Genomic DNA, 16,408 nt, shown 5'->3' with positions numbered 1-16,408 from the left:
GGAAACTGTTAATAACCATGTAGAAAATAGTCTAAGTTAAGTGGTAGGGTCAGAAGGCAGATTGAAAAGATTTGAGAAGTGAGAAATGAAGGCAATGAGTACAGATGACCCTCTTTTAGAGCTTGATTGTGAAAGAGAGAAAAGACGTAGGCTGAAAGCAAGAGGATGCAGCAAGTGAAGTTTTTGTTTGTTTTTTAAGGATGGGAGAGATGTGGGAATATTTGTTAGCAACAGAGAAGAGACTGATGGAGGAAAGACTGAAGACAAGAGAATACTAGAGGAAATAATTGAGGAAGAAAGTACCCAGAAAAAAATAGAAGAGAATGGCATCAAAAGTACAAGTTGAAGATATGGCTTGGGTAGAAAAAATTGGTAAATCTTCCTTAGACACTATAGAGGGAAGACAGTAATGTGGAGAGATTTGTGGTATTGAAAAGGAGAGAAGAGGGAGTTCATGAGATATGGCCTCTGTTTTCTCAGCAAGATAGGAGACAAGCTTCTCTGCTGAGAGGAAGTGAACGAGGGGTAGTGTAGGTGGCTTGAGAGAGAAGGATTACAATAGCCCCTTTGGGGATTGTGACAGACACTTGATTTTGGAAAAATAATGACCTGGAAAACTAGGGAATGGAATAGTTCCTGGACGTTAAGGGAAAGACAAAGAAATAGATTTTGGAAGAATGAAGCAGAGTGATAGAAACATACATTTTATCTCTTTTTAGTCAGCTAGATGATGCGATGGTGGTGCACTAAGCCTGGAATCAGAAAGACTTGAGTTCATATCCCACCTTAGACAATGACTAGCAGTGTGAGTCTGGGCAGTCACTTAATGCTGTTTGCCTCAGTTTCATCATCTGTAAAATGAACTAGAGAAGGAAATGCCAAACTACTCCAAAAAAGCCCCAAATGGAATCACAAAGTCAGACATGATTCAAACAACTAAGCAACAATGAGTGCAGTTGATTCCCAGATCTATATATGTAACCCTCATCTCTCAAATCCCACATCACCAACTGCCAGATGTCTTGGGGACATTGCAAACTTAATATATCCAAAACAGGACTCTTAACTTGGCCCCAAAACATAAACCTCTACAAAACTTCTTATTTCTGTCAGTCACAAGCATTCAGTCTCTGAGGATTGTAATCTCAGTATCAACCTCAACTCCTCACTCTCTCTTACTCCACTTATCATTTAGATGATGGAAGTGTGGCAATTTTGTTAACAAAAAGAGGGGAGATTGGGGAAGGATGAGCCTCAGGGAAATAGGAGCATGTTTTTGGACACATTGAGCATGAAATGTCAAGGGGATGCTAAGATCAAGATTTCCAACAGGCTTTTAGTGAGACTAGGCTGGAACACACAAGACATATTACAGCTGGATATATGGATTTGGTGGTCATTTGTATTGAAATGATGAGATCTCAAGACAGAGAATGCAGAAATAGAAGAGAAGACTAGGACACAGGACCAAGCATTGGATAAAATCCACACAACAAAAATACTAAAAATAACTAGCATTTATGTAGCACTTTAAGATTTACAGAGTATTTTATAGGTATCTTATCCTCCCAGCAATTACCAAAATTGACATTACCAAATCTTTCTGTTTTTACCTCTACAATATCTCTTTCATCTGATCTCATCTCCTTACATAGCTACCATCTTAGTTAAAGGCCTCATATCACATCAGCCATCTAGCAGCCAAGTTGATATTCTTAAAGTAAGAATCTGACACGATCAGTCCCCTACTAAAATAAAACAACAATAGCAACAAATTACTTTCTATTTCATTTCCTCTTTTGGAATGATAGCGTGGGAATAGTAGTTCTGAAGTCAGAGGCCTTGAGTTCAAAGCTTACTTCTTTAGTCTTACTTCTTTAGGCAAATCATTTAACATTCTTATGTTTCAATTTCTTCATCTATTAACTTAGGGTTTGGCTACATGTCCTTGGAGTTCCATGATCTCTGACCTTTGAGATCAAATAGAAACTCATCTCTTTTGCTTTGAAAGCCCCTTATAATCTGCCTTCAGTCTTTTTGGGTTTTATTACATATAATTTCCCTTCCAAAATTCCCCTATCCAGTTAAACTGGTTTTTTTCTCCATTTTTTCATATGGAGACTGTCTTCAGTCATCATACATTTGTGCTGGCTGTCCTCCATGCTCAGAATTCACTCTTTCTCTATCTTCCTTCTCATAGACTCCCTCTCTTCAAAATGCAGTTTAGGTACCACCACTTTCCACATGAATCCTTTCCTAATCCCTTCCCATAGCTACTAATGCCCACCTTCCCTCCCTCCCTAAATACTTTGCAGTTACTTATCTCATATTTATTTTGTACTTGTTGAGTCATTTCAGTCATGGCCAACTCTCCATGACCCCTTTTAGGGTTTTCCCAGCAGAGACGCTAGAGTAGTTTGTCATTTTCTACTTTAGCTTATTTTACAGATAAGGAACAGAGGCAAACAGTTTGAAATTACTTTTCCGGGTCACATAGCTAGTAAGTGTGTGAGGTGGGATATGAAATCATGAAGATGAGTTTTTCTGACCCCAAGGCCAATGCTCAATCCACTGCAACATCTACCTGCCTCTATTTTGTATTTATCCCATGAATATTCTGTCTACAAATACAGGAATGTGTTTTTCCCTACAGAATATAAATAAACTTACTTTGTATACATTCATGTATGTACATATTGTGCCAGTATAAGTTCCTTTCAAGCAGAGATTGCCCCATGTTTTTGTCTTTTTATTTCCAATACAGTGCCTGGAACACAGAAGACACAAGGGAATAGGAACTAAAAAGTTAACTGAAAGATAAATCAGTTGAGCCATGCCCTCCCTCTCTCTGGTACCTTATGATAACTGCGTCTGGAATCAGGTTAAGGTGAGGACATCAAGTTTCCATAGCTGGACACTCCAAACACTGAGAAGCTAAGATTGTAGCTAATGGCATTCTAGGAATGATAATTTCTACATGTATGTCACTTAACACTGAGAAGCTAAGGTTGTAGACTATGGCATAAAGAGCACAGATTTATAGTGAGAGGATCTGGACTTGAATCCTAGGAATGATGCTTTCCACATGTACATCACTGAACATCTCTGAACCTCATTTGTAAAATGAGAAAGGTGAAGGGAGGGTGAGGACTGAACCCCTATCAGGTATGCCATCAATAATATCTCTGTGTTAATGGTAGTTGGTTCACCAAAAGCATTTCTCTGCCCCACCTAGTCCCCAAATATTAGTGAGTTACTGCTTCTCCAGAAGCTATGGTGCGGTCTTGGCAGTAACTTGCTGATCAGTTTGAGAACATGTATTATGATTCACGCTTCTGTCATAATGTGAGTGCCCTCTAGTGACCAAAACATTTTCCATAGGCCCAGGGTAGACCATTAAATGAAGAACTGGATAACATTTTTCAAGAGTAGAGTTAAATTTAGTCCTCTTTATATTATCCATTTTCAATCTCACTCCCCCAACTCCCCTGCTTCATGATAAGCTTTTCGAAGGATTTTCATCTCTATTATCCATCTGGGGATCTGAATTTAATCTTCAGGCTTAGCAAGATACAAAATGGAGAAGCCAAAGGTAGTGTAGGGGTGTATAGGATGTTCAGAGATGACTAGAACCTTTAGTGTGAGAGCTCGCCAGGTCTTTCTCAGGGATGCTCATCCACTTTTGATATCCACCTTCACTCAACTCTCATCTGTCTTTCCAAGAAGCCAAAGAATACCCAACTGCCCCACCCCAGTAAAACCATATCTGCAGGTGGGCTAAACCAGGTTGAAGGTCATTGACAGTCTCAAACCTGTCGGTGAGTGAGGGGGATGTTTATCCCAAGCATGTGAAGACTTTCCCTAATGTAATGGGCTGATGAGGACAATTTGTTCCAATAGCCACAAAGGTGGTTAAAGCAGGTGATGTGGAGTGCTTAGAGCTTGGTCAAACATAGAAGAAACCAAGGTCATCCACTGCATCCCAGACCATTGGTCAGTCATCTTAATTTTTGTCCTGTGACTGTACTTTGATGACTCTGGAAGAGAGATTGAGTATGATGACTTTGTTATGCTTTGCCTCACTTAAATCCAATTGATAAACAAGTCAAGGTATCATCCATCATCTGCTGCTTTACCCCAACATTGTGATATCATTGGTCCTCTTCAAAAATGAAGGACAAACAATGACAACAACAGGTTATAAGAGGGGGAAGAAGCCTTAAATATAGGGTAGTACTCTCTTTTTCAGATGGGGAAAGTGTGGCAAATTTGGCAAAGCTGAAGGTCTCTATTTTCATAAGAAATCCAATCCTCAACCCCACTTACCACATTCCTTCTCGAGATTCTCAAAATATTTTTTGTGAAAGGCAGCATAAGAGAATGCAAAGATCACTGAGTTAGGAGTCAAGAGTTCTGGGTTCAGATCAGGGCTCCAATATAATTTGTGTTTCTGGACTTGGACAAGTCAATTAACCCTCTGTACCTCAGTTTCTTCATCCATGAAATGAGAATAATGCTGCTTATGTTGTCTTACATTATAAGCCAGTGAGCACTTAGTAAGCACTTACTGTGTGCCAAAAATGGTGGTAGAGGCTTAGGATACAGAGAAAGGTAAAACCAAAGTACCTGCCCACCTTTAAAGAACTTCCATTCGAAGACAACATGCAAACAACTTTGCATGTACAAGATATATGGAATTGAGAGATAATTTCAGAGGGAAGATCCTAGTATGGTAGGGAACCAGGAAAAGCCCATTGTAGATGGTAGAATTGGATCTGAGTCTTAAAGAAAGCCAGAAGACATTGGTGAAGGAGAGCATCCTAAATGCGGAGGTCAAGCAGTGAGAGAATTGAAAGATAGAATAACATGTGCAAGAAACAGCAAGAAAGTCATTATTGCTAGTGTAATTTCATAGCTGTTGTTGAGAACATATGCATTAGGCTTAAGGCACTACAGTGAGTTATTGTTGTCAGGGCAGACCCTCTACAGAACCAGAATCTTGGACATAACTGGCAGTATCTGCTTCATGTCCACATAATTAACTAGAATAAATCCATTCAGAAGGGAAGAAAGAAGTAGTTGCCTAAAATAATAAAATCATAAGTCCAGACCCAGTACCCCACAGATGAGGAAACTGAGGTTCACAGAAATTGACTTGCCCATGGTCTCACTATTTGTAAGTGCATGAGGCAGGATTTGTATACACATCTTTTTTACCACAAGCCCAGTTCAACCTATTTTGTTGTGCAGCCTTTTAGATAAACCTATACCATATGAACTTACAATAAGGTGGTTTATCCAATAGGAGAAATTCTGAGATGCAAGGTCACAGTCATTATAAAGATAATACCCTAAAAAAATATTGAAATCTGTATTGGTGAAGAGGGTATCCATACCAAACAAATTAAAGTTCTTTTAAAATATAGAAGTTGTTAGTTACCACATTCTACCTGTTATTATACCCTCAATATAAAGGAGGAACACATCTCAATGGAGACCTATCAGTCATGTGCTACATCAGCAAGATTGGAACCAAGCTCTTATCTCAACTGGTTCTCTGAATGATGACATAAAATCGAAAGCTATGGCTGAGTTCAAGCCTCCATTCTCCTGCCAGTCTACTCACACAAACCACAGATCTATCTACGAGATAGGTCTGCATAAGGATACCAGAAGTGATCTCAACTGTCTGAACCTTAGTCCCAAAAGAGTGAGACTAGTACAGGTTGCTCATGGACCCCCTACTCTTAGGCAGCTAGGTAATAGAATGGATAAAGCTTTGGACTCAGAAACACAAACACCTGAATTCAAATCCTGCCTCCGAGACATAAGAGTTGTGTGACCCTTGGCAAGTGTCTTGACCTCTGCCTGCCTCATTTTCTTCATACCAAATATGAAGATAATAATAGTGCCTACCTCCCCGCATTATTAAATGGACAAAATGAGATAATATTTTAAAGCACTTTGCAAATCTTAAAGTACTATACAAAATACTCTACTATATAAATTCCTCCCTCAAGAGGGAGGAATATAACACACAAAAAGACAAGAGGAAGTCAAACCTGCCACCATGAAATGCTAAGCTTCAGGATGATCTGGCAGTTTAGTTAAGATTGGAACAAAATGAGACACTTATAGCCCATTTAGCAGTCAACAAAAGGAGGTTTACTTATCCATAGAGAAGAAAAGGAATATTTAGCAAGGAATCAGAGTTGATTCAGTTGGATGTGGCTTTACTGCCTCCATATTGTCCATACTAGTCTTCCTGTAAGAAATTTGAAAGAGAAGATCCTGATTCCTTGTGTGTAGGCTTTTTGTACTTGGGCCACCAGGAAATGACCTCAACTACCTGGACCTTAGTCCTGTAAGCCAGCCAAGACTCATGTAGTTTCGATAGCTTATAAGGAAAAGCTAGCCCAGCCAAAATGTTAGGTCTTGCTCCTAACACACAATCCATAGGAGAGTGTTTATGAGGAACAATAAAGAGGTCAATTTAATTGAGCCATAATGTTCATAAAGGAAATAATAGACAATAAATTTGGCAAGATAGGCTGGCAGTAGGTTGGGAAGAGCTTTCAGTAACAGAGAATTTGATCTTGTAATTAGACCCTGAGCTCCTTGAGAGCAGAGACTAGGTTTTGCCTTCCTCTGTATCCCCAATACATAGTGCAGTATCTTACATAGCTTACTCCAAAGGAGAAGACAATGATTAAACTTGTTCTTTGGGAAAATCACTTGATCACCCTTATGAAGGATGAATTGAAGTAGGGAGAGACTTGAGGCAAAGAGAGCCATTAAAAGGCTATTGCAAGCTTGAGACAAGGAGAAATGGGTCCCTGAGCTAAGATGGTGGCTGTGTAAGTAGAAAGAAGGGGATATTCTAAGAGACGTTGTGGGAAAAGTATTGACAAGACTTGGGAACTGATTGTTTAAGTGAAGTGAAGAAGAAAGAGTCAAGACACCAAAGTGACAAACGTGAGTAAGTAAAAAGAATGGCAGTGCCCTGTACAGAAATAGTGGAGTTGAGAACAAGGGATAGATTTGGGAGGAAAAAATAAAGTGTCCATAGAGTTTGAAATGTGTAAGCAACATCCAGATAGATACACAGCCCCAGACAATTGGTCGTGGCACCCTGAACAAGTCACTTAACTTTCCTGAATGTCAGCTTCCCTATCTATAAAATGGAAATAACATTCCCTGTAATACATACTTCACAGAGTTGTTGTGAGCCTTAAATGAGATAATGTATGCGAAATACTTTATAAGCTTTAATGCACTAAATAAATAGTGTGGCTTCTCTCCCCATTAAGGAAGATTACAGCCTAAACTCCATGCTAATGATGAGAATTTAGGGTGCTAAACTAAAAGGGAAAATTCTTCTGGTCCGAGAAGTAGTCTTTTCCTGTGGTAGGTAACTGGCTCTTTATCCAACACACAACATGAGTCCTGTAGGGCTGCTACATGGTACAGTGGATAAACTGATGGGCTTGAAGTCAGGAAGACTCATCTTCCTCACTTCAAATCTGGCCTCAAATACTTACTGGTTACGTGACCCTGGAAAGTCACTTCACCTGTTTGCCTCACTTCCCTCATCTATAACATGATCAGGAGAAGGAAATGGCAAACCATTCCAGCATCTTTGCCAAGAAAACCCCAAATGGGGTCACAGAAAGTCAGGCACAACTGAGATGACTGAACAACAACCAGGTGAGTCCTATATGCTCAGAAATGACAAAATCCCTCATTCTATGGATTATCAAAGAAGTTTGAGTTAATAGCTAGAAAGGGAGAAGGTGCATCGTTATTTAGTCCCCAGAGTATGGGTTTCTTTTTGATCTAATGGAGAATTTCAAAAAGAACAAAAATGCTGCCCTACCCAGCAGAATTGCACATACACATACACACGCGCACACACACACACTCACACACATACACACGCACATCAGTATACCCAAGATGAAATACACTGAGACTTGTATTCAAAAGGTCCTTGTTGTAACTGAAACAGCCACCAAAACAGATGGCTCAGAGCTGTTTTGTTTCTTTTTTAAGAGAAAAAGTTCAGGAATCTTAAAACACACAAAGAGGACATCTCAGCCTTTTGAACATGTGGTAGTAAGTGGGTCTTAGATGAAGTGTGGAGGCAATGGAGGTGTGTAGGAAGGAACAAATTGAACCAAACATCCATAAACCAATTGAGCAGTCAGGTGGCACAGCAGATAGAGCACTGGGCCAAGAATCAAGAGGATCTGGGTTCAAATCTGCCCTTAGACACTTACTAGCAGTATGAACCTGAACAATTTACTTAACCTCTCTGCTCCTCAGCTCCTCATCTTTAAAATGAGAGCAATAATGGCATCTGCCTCCCAGAGTTGTTATGAGGATATTTGTAAAGGGTTTAGTGCAGTGCCCAGCAAACAGTAAGTGCTACATAAATGCTAGTGAGATTGAGGTTGACCATGACACTGTTCACTGGACATTCCGCCTAGGCCAAGTCATTGGGTTTCTCTCTGAGCTGCCGTTCCCTCATCAGTAAAATGGCAATAATAACCCTAGTACTACCTAAATCCCAGAGGTGAGGGAAGTGTCTGATCAACATTTTTACATGGGGGGGTTGGTGGGGAGGGGCATTATATTATGGTTGATATAAATACATTTGTTTTTCTTCTACTTACATTCTAAGCTGGTGAAGTGTTATGATGCTAAGCTGATTCTGGGTCCTTTGGGGGTACAAGACCTGGCAAATCCTGTACCAAGCTGGGAAGACTTCAAATGTGAGCCCAGGGCTAAACTATAGATAAGTCTTGCTAAATTCAGAGAGACTTTTTATTAGAAATTGAATCATCCGTTGATTGAATTGTTTTTGAGACCAGCAACTCATAACCATAGGATCATTGTTTTAGAGCTAGAAAGGATCTTAGATACCATCTCACTCAAACCTTTCATTTTATACATGAAGAAACTGAGACCTAGAAAGGCTAAGTAACTTTGCATAGGTCTTACCTTCTCTGTCCAACAAAAATAGAGGAACAGAAGACTAATATAGCATATATATGTTAAAATATCCCAAACATGTAGTATAAATGTATATGTATGTATATATGTATGTATGCACATATATACGTATGTGTATGTGCATATACATGTGTACAATGTAGCTGTTGTGTAGTCATTTTGAATGATGTCAGACTCCTCAGGAAAATTTTGGATTTTCTTGGCAAAGATAGGGGAGTGGTTTGCCATTTCCTTCTCCAAGTCATTTTACACATGAGGAAACTGAGGGAAATAGAATTAAGTGACTTGCCCAGGGTCACACAGCTAGTGTCTGAGGCTGGTAAGATGTATATTCCTGACTCCAGGCCCAATACACTATCCACTGTACCACCCAGGGGTCCTTATGTACAATACATATATCCACATGCACACATACATGCACACAAACATCTGCATCAGGTTGGTAGTACATTAGATAGAGCACCTAGCCTGAAGTCAGGAAGACCTGAGTTCAAATTCACCTCGCGTACTTACTATCGACCCTGGTCAAGTTACTTAACTCCTGTTTGCCTCACTTTCCTCACCTGTAAGATGGAAATAATAATATGATCTTCCCAGGCCTGTTGTAAGGATTAAATGAGATAATAATTGTAAAGTACTTAGCACAATACCTGATGATGTAAGTAAGTAAGTATTAATGTTAACTATTATTATTATATACGTTGCAAACATGCCCATATGGAGGCATAAATATAATATAAAATGTATAATATATAAAATAAATGTCATATAAACAATGTTTATACTTATAATTACATTAGATATGACATAAATATATAAAGAATGTATGAAATAAATATAAATATAATCCCAAATGCAATCACATGTAACGTATACAGTCAAACAAGAAATACGTGGAAGAAGTAGGATTCGAACCCAGATCCTCTGCAACATCTATTACTAATTTGATTGGGACCCACGGCAGGAAGACTAAAAGCTGCTTGACACACAGACAAGTTTTTTCCCTAAAAACGCAAGAAAGGCTAAACATGGCAGCACTTCTTGTGATCCCTGCTACTGAGGAGTCTGAGGCTGGCAGATCTCTGGGAAGTTCTGCTCCACAGCATGCTAAGCAAAGCAAGTGTCTACCCTACATTCAATATTAATATAGTTGGGGCCATCAGGTGACCTAAGGAGGGGAGGACTGACCCAACTTGGCAACTGAGCAAGTAAAAATCCCAGGGCTGATCACAGTGGAACAAACTTATAAGTGGCCTGGTATTTCTACCCAGTTGAAGATAAGGAGACCTATGATTTTAAAAAAAAAATTTTAAATAGGATAACATCCTCAAAAGTGAAATGGTCAAGGAGACTAAGGTTCAAACCATAAATGTGGTTGCCCAGTTACCTAAGTAAAGGCATAAGATATCAACACACAAATAGCATTCCTCAGACTTGATGGATGTGTCACTGCTGTGACTGAAGACCCCCTTCTAAGTAGGTAAGCCACAGTGAAAATGTAAAACCATGAACAGCCAAGTCAATGCGATTCTATGCTATTATTAATTAAGTAATCTTCCTTTTGTTAAAAGTTATGTTTTCTACAAGATCCTCATTTCGCTCCTATCTCAAATCTGAACCGTTAGACTATTCTGAGTCAGACCTGGCTCAGATAATTGCACTACACTGTCCATTTAGATGTGAGGGATTGAGATCTGCCTCTGTGGAGGGAGTGACCACACCAAAGAAATCTCAAGTTCTGGAAGCCAATTTCTATTATTACTGTTATTTTCATTTTTGCTGTTGTTTATATAGCTCTCCTCTCATTCTTTTTCCCCTCCTTTTACAGCCCATTGTTGCCTAGCTTTGGCTGTCTTTGGAGGAGCAAGAGGGCAACTAGACAAGCTGAAATGATGAGATATGACAGCCAGGGAGAAATATCTGGGACAAAATCTGGCCAGGTAGCATGCATCAGCTACCAGAATATGGAATAGGAGGACTAAGGTCATGGATGCCTGGACAGAATGGCCATGACAGGCTTCTCCTGTCATGGTGCCTGCCACTGAGTCCATTCCTTCTGCTCTATAAGTGATGAACTAGCTATATCCAGATGCAATCGGAGGTCTCTACTACTGACAGGATGAGACTAAAAAGCACTAAGTCCAGAGTCCATGTCCAGAGTGCTGAGGATGTGGATCATTATAGTATCATAGATGTAGAGTTGGAAGAGATCTTAGAAGCCAGCTAATCCAACACCCTCTTTTCTGCAGATGAGCAAACTGAGGAGAAATAACTTACCCAGAGTCATTTAGTCAACATCAGAGGCAGAATCTAAAGGCAAATCTTCCGACTCCAGAATTAATTATCTTTCTTTTCTATGAAAAAGTCAAGTCAGAGTTTCCCATTTTCTGAATCTACCTAATGACTAGCCCTATGGGATATAACATGATCTGAACATTAGCTTTGATTCCACTCTCTTTCATTCTTATCTTTTCAGTCACTCTGCCTCCCAAGGCACTCTCCAGCTTTATCTTCCTCTTCCATTGTGCCCTCTGAAATTCCCTAATTCTATCATTAGCAAACTTTTCTTCATCTTAAACCTATTCCTCTTGAGCATCTGAGTGTCTACTGACACTCACTAAAATCAAGCCCTTCCCAAAAGACATTGCTTCCTTGGGTGCTGTCCCAGGTACCAGATGTGACTTTTTTCATGTTCTCCAACACACTGGTACAGAGAGAAGAGTAAGCACATACCTTCCTCCTCACTAATATTTCCAGATGCTTCATCTGCTTCCATCATTCAGCCATCCCTCTTCCTCTGAAGTTCATTACATCCAGATATATGTCCTAATCCAAATTCTTCTCGGAGTCATCTACTGTTTCCCAAGTTGGTTCACTTCTCTTCTCAGGAAGGTTATAAGGAGGTTATTTATACCGAACATTCATAGGTTTCATCTGCCAAGGCACTCACTATTCCATCTGACCCTGCAACTGGATTGTGGACATTTCAGCTGAGCTTGGACCAGAATGCCTATTGAATTCTCCCTTGCTTAGGGAGTGGGAGAAATAATAGCAGAGACATTTCAGCCCAATAGGAGTTGCATAAGCCTAGTATGCTAAGCCAGTATCAAGAAACAGGAAGCTAAGTAATGGGTCATTGAGTTTAGAGCTAGAAAAGATCTTAATACAAGAGGGATGATAGGACTGAACATTAGTTCAAGTTGTTTCCTGTGGTTACTCATACTCTTTGGGAAGCTAGGTGGCACAGTGGATAGAGTGCTGGGCCTAGAGTCAGGAAGACTCATCTTCCTGATTGCAAATCTGGCCTCAGACCCTTACTAGCTGTGTGACCTTGGGCAAATCACTTCACCCTGTTTGCCTCAGTTTCCTCATCTGAAAATAAGTTGGAGAAGGAAATGGCAAATCACTTCAGTATATTTGCCAAGAAAACCCCAAAAGAGCCCACAAAAAGTCAGATAAGGCTGGAAAACGACTAGAAAACCAAATGACCTTGAATGAGCCACTTAAATTTCTGTAGGCCTCATCTTCCTGAGTTCAAATCTGGCCTCAGAAATTTACTAGCTGTGTGATCCTAGGCAAGTCACTTAATCCCATTTGCCTCAGTTTCCTCACTTGTAAAATGAGCTGGAGAAGGAAATGGCAAACCATCCCAGTATCTCTGTCAAGAAAACCCCAGGTGGGGTCACAAAGAGTTGGAAATGACTGAAAAATGATTCAACAACAACTCTTTCCAATGATTACAGAGGACATGTGTCACCATAAATGGATCATGTAAAGGCTCAGCCCTCAATACCCTTGCGATAGTATCTATCACCAAGTCTAATCCTTTGATTTTAGAATGTGGAAACTGAGGTCAAAGATAAGAAGAGACTCAGTCAAGGTTGCACAGATTGCAGAAATAGAATTTTAATATATTTCCTCCCATCAAATCCAGCATTCTTTTCATCACTGTCTCATTAAACAAAAGTGAAAACGACAAAGAGAGGTAGTATCAAGGACAGAGTCAAGATCAAAGATAGAAGTCACAAAAAGGTCCATAATTTGCACTCTCCGGTACAAGTGCTCTGACAGGGTCATAAGTCTATGTTTGAGTCTAATGAAAACAAGACTTAAATTTCTGTCTGCAGAAACTTAGTGTTGTCTAATAAAGGACAGGCCAATTTAGACAAAAAATGGCCTCAATTTGTCACGGTCTTGTCTAGTGCTTAGCACGGTGTCTTGCATACAGTAGATTCTTAATAAATGTTAATCGTCTGATTGACACACATGGATCTCATAGGTGCTAGCAAGTTTTTTCTTCTAGCCTCATCTAGTAGTCTTTATCTGGAAAATTTCCCATCCATTTGCTACCTTCCTTAGTCTTCAAAGAATCTACAAGGCAGTAGACAAGCAAAAGTATTCACTTTTGAACAAAGGACAAAGCTTTAAGTTTAAAAAAAGGCATATTTAATTATGAAAATGTAGATTATGCTTTTAAAATCAGTCACCTGGTTAACAAGAATTTATTCAGTGTCTCTTATATGCCATATGGTGCAGTGGATAGAGTCAGGCCTGGAGTCAGGAGGACTCATCTTCCTGAATTCAAATCCAACCTCAGACACTGACTAGCTGTGTAATCCTGAGCAAGTCACTTCACCCTATTGCTCCAGTTCCTCATCTATAAAATGTGCTAAAGAAGGAAATGGCAAACCATTCCAGTATTTCTGCCATGAAAACTCCAAATGGGGTCGCAAAGCGTCAGACGCAACTGAAAAACAGCTGAACATATGTCAGGTCCTGTGCTAAACACTGAGGATAGAAAGAAAAGCGAGAACAATTCCTGCCCTCATGGAACTTACAGCTTATAGGGGATGGCAACATAAAAAGAACTATGTATGTCCAACATTGATATAGAGGAAGGTACTGTAAGAGGAGGTTTAAGAGGTATATGAGAGGCAACAGAGCATCATAGAGAAAGAAGGAAACTTAGCAAAGTTGAGTATTTGCTCCAACAGCATGTAAAAAAGTGATAAATAACTGGACAAGTTATTTAATACCCAACTTTAGATATTATTTTGATATCTTAATCTAATCTATTTTAGATATTAGATATTTAATATATTAAATAATATTCATTAAATAATGTTTAATATGCAACCTAATATTTAATATTGAACAAGTAATCTGGGACATATTTTCCTCATTTATAGAATGGGCATGTTAACCTCTCCATTACCTACCTTTCCACTTTGTAAGGATTTTGCGATAAAAATATTACATAAGCCTTAAAGAATGATGTAAACTTGAGCCATTATTACTATTGGAGATAGAAGAACTGCCAAGGGTCCCTAGTTTGGGGGGTCACCTTTACCGAATTATTATTAATTATTATATATGAAATTCTCTAAACAAGGAAATTCAATTTGAAAGCAGGGTGCTAACATGTACTTATAGTCTTGAGGGGTCCTATGTAATAGAGCTATCTTAAGTATTCGGAGACCCATTCTGCCCCTACCAACAACATTATTTCAGGAATCAGGGCTTCCAGAATGAAAAGGAGGCTAAGCTCAGGAAAGAATTCCATCTGGGGAAGTTTTAGAGGCAAGAGAGACACCTACAGCATCAACAAGATCATTTCATTCAATACAGAAAATGAGTTTTTTCTGGGAATCAGGCCCAGGTTAGTGCACTGGTTTCTCTTATGTTTATTCTTAGTCAGAGAACCAGGCTTAGAAGACTCTGTGAACAGGAGTCAGTTCAGTGTTACTGGAGCTGAGAATTTTATTGAGGTAAAGCAAAGTTGACATGTCAAAGGGAACTTCCCTGTTGCTTAGATACATGTCTAAAATCAAATAATTAAATAACATTAAATATATTTTAAATGTAGTTATATATATTAAATATATATAAATATATTTTAAATAATATATATTAAATAATAATAGCAAATGCAAAGACAACTCTTGAAAGCACCAATGACATCTTAGATGGATGTCTTGACTTGCTGTGAATTGGATTTAAGTGAGGCAGAGTTGCACGTAGTCATCAGGCTCACTCTGTCTTCCAGTCAACAAAGTCCATGACGGGACTAAAATTAGGATGACTGGTGATAAGTCACACTTGATTCAAAAGTTCTTCATAGTGACCTTGAAAGTATCCTTATATTGCTTCTTCTGACCTCTGTTTGCTTTATGTGAGTTCTCTAAAAAATAACCTTTTAGGGCAAACATATGTTTGTTATTAGGACAACTTAGCCAGCCCATTGGAATTGCACTCTGTCTAGTATAGTTCGAATGCTTGGCAGTTCAGCCAGAGAAAACTTCAATGTCTGGTACCCTATCTTGCCAGGTAATCTTCCTAACGATCCAGATGGAAGTTTTGTGGTTTCCTAACACGGTAACAGTATTCTGTCCATGTTTCACAGAAATAAAATAATGAAGTTAGAACAACAGCTCTGTAGACCTTCAGTTTGGTAGGCAGTCTAATGTCTCTTCTCTCTCATTCTTTCCTTCTGACCCTCCCAAACACTGAGCTGGTTCTGGCAATGTGTGCAAACTTTATCATTTATGTGGATATCACTGGAAAGTATACTGCCCAGGTAAGTTAACAACCATGGCAGTCAAAATTTCTCCATTTTCTATAGCCAGTGGTTTCACATATGGATGATGTGGTGCTGGCCTGTGGAATACCTGTGTTTTCTTGATGTTAGTTGTTATGTCAAAATTAGTAGGGAATTGATCTATTTGATCTTTGATCTAATTGATCTTTGTTGCATCTCAGCCTCAGAGGCTGCATTGAATGCACAGTCATCTAAGAACAAAAAGTTGCCCACCAGCTCAAACCTCCACTTAGTCTTGACTTGTTGTCTTTTCAAGTTAAATAACTTACCATCATTGTGGTAGCTGACTTTGGTGACATTTTCATCTTCACAGAAAACATCATAATAAAAAGCATCAGAATAAGCATACAGTCAAGTTTCACTCTCTTGGTGACTGCAAAAGCACAAGAGCATCGTCCATTGTCCAGAACCAAGACAAGCATGGTGTCATGAAACTGATGTACAATACTAATGAGCTTCTCCAGGCAAAACAAATTTTGCCTAATTTTCCAGAAGCCCTCACAACTGACAGTATCAAAGGTCTTGGTCAGATCAGTAAATGCTGTGTATAAACCTCTGTTCTGCTTCTAGCATTTCTCCAGGAATTGTTGAACAGCAAATACCATATTAACCATTCCTCTGCCCTTTCTGAAGTCACACTGGCTCTCAAGGAGATGACCATCTTTCAGGTGAAGTATCAGCCTGTTAAGAAGGACCACAGTAAGAATCTTGCCAGCCATGACTAAGAGAGTGACGCCCTCTCTTGTAATTGTCATAGGACAAACCACTTCCCTTTCCTTTATAGAAATGGACAAT

This window comes from Notamacropus eugenii, chromosome 4 (genome assembly GCF_028372415.1).
Source record: "Notamacropus eugenii isolate mMacEug1 chromosome 4, mMacEug1.pri_v2, whole genome shotgun sequence".
NCBI classification, from domain to species: domain Eukaryota; kingdom Metazoa; phylum Chordata; class Mammalia; order Diprotodontia; family Macropodidae; genus Notamacropus; species Notamacropus eugenii.
This window is presented reverse-complemented; position numbering follows the sequence as displayed.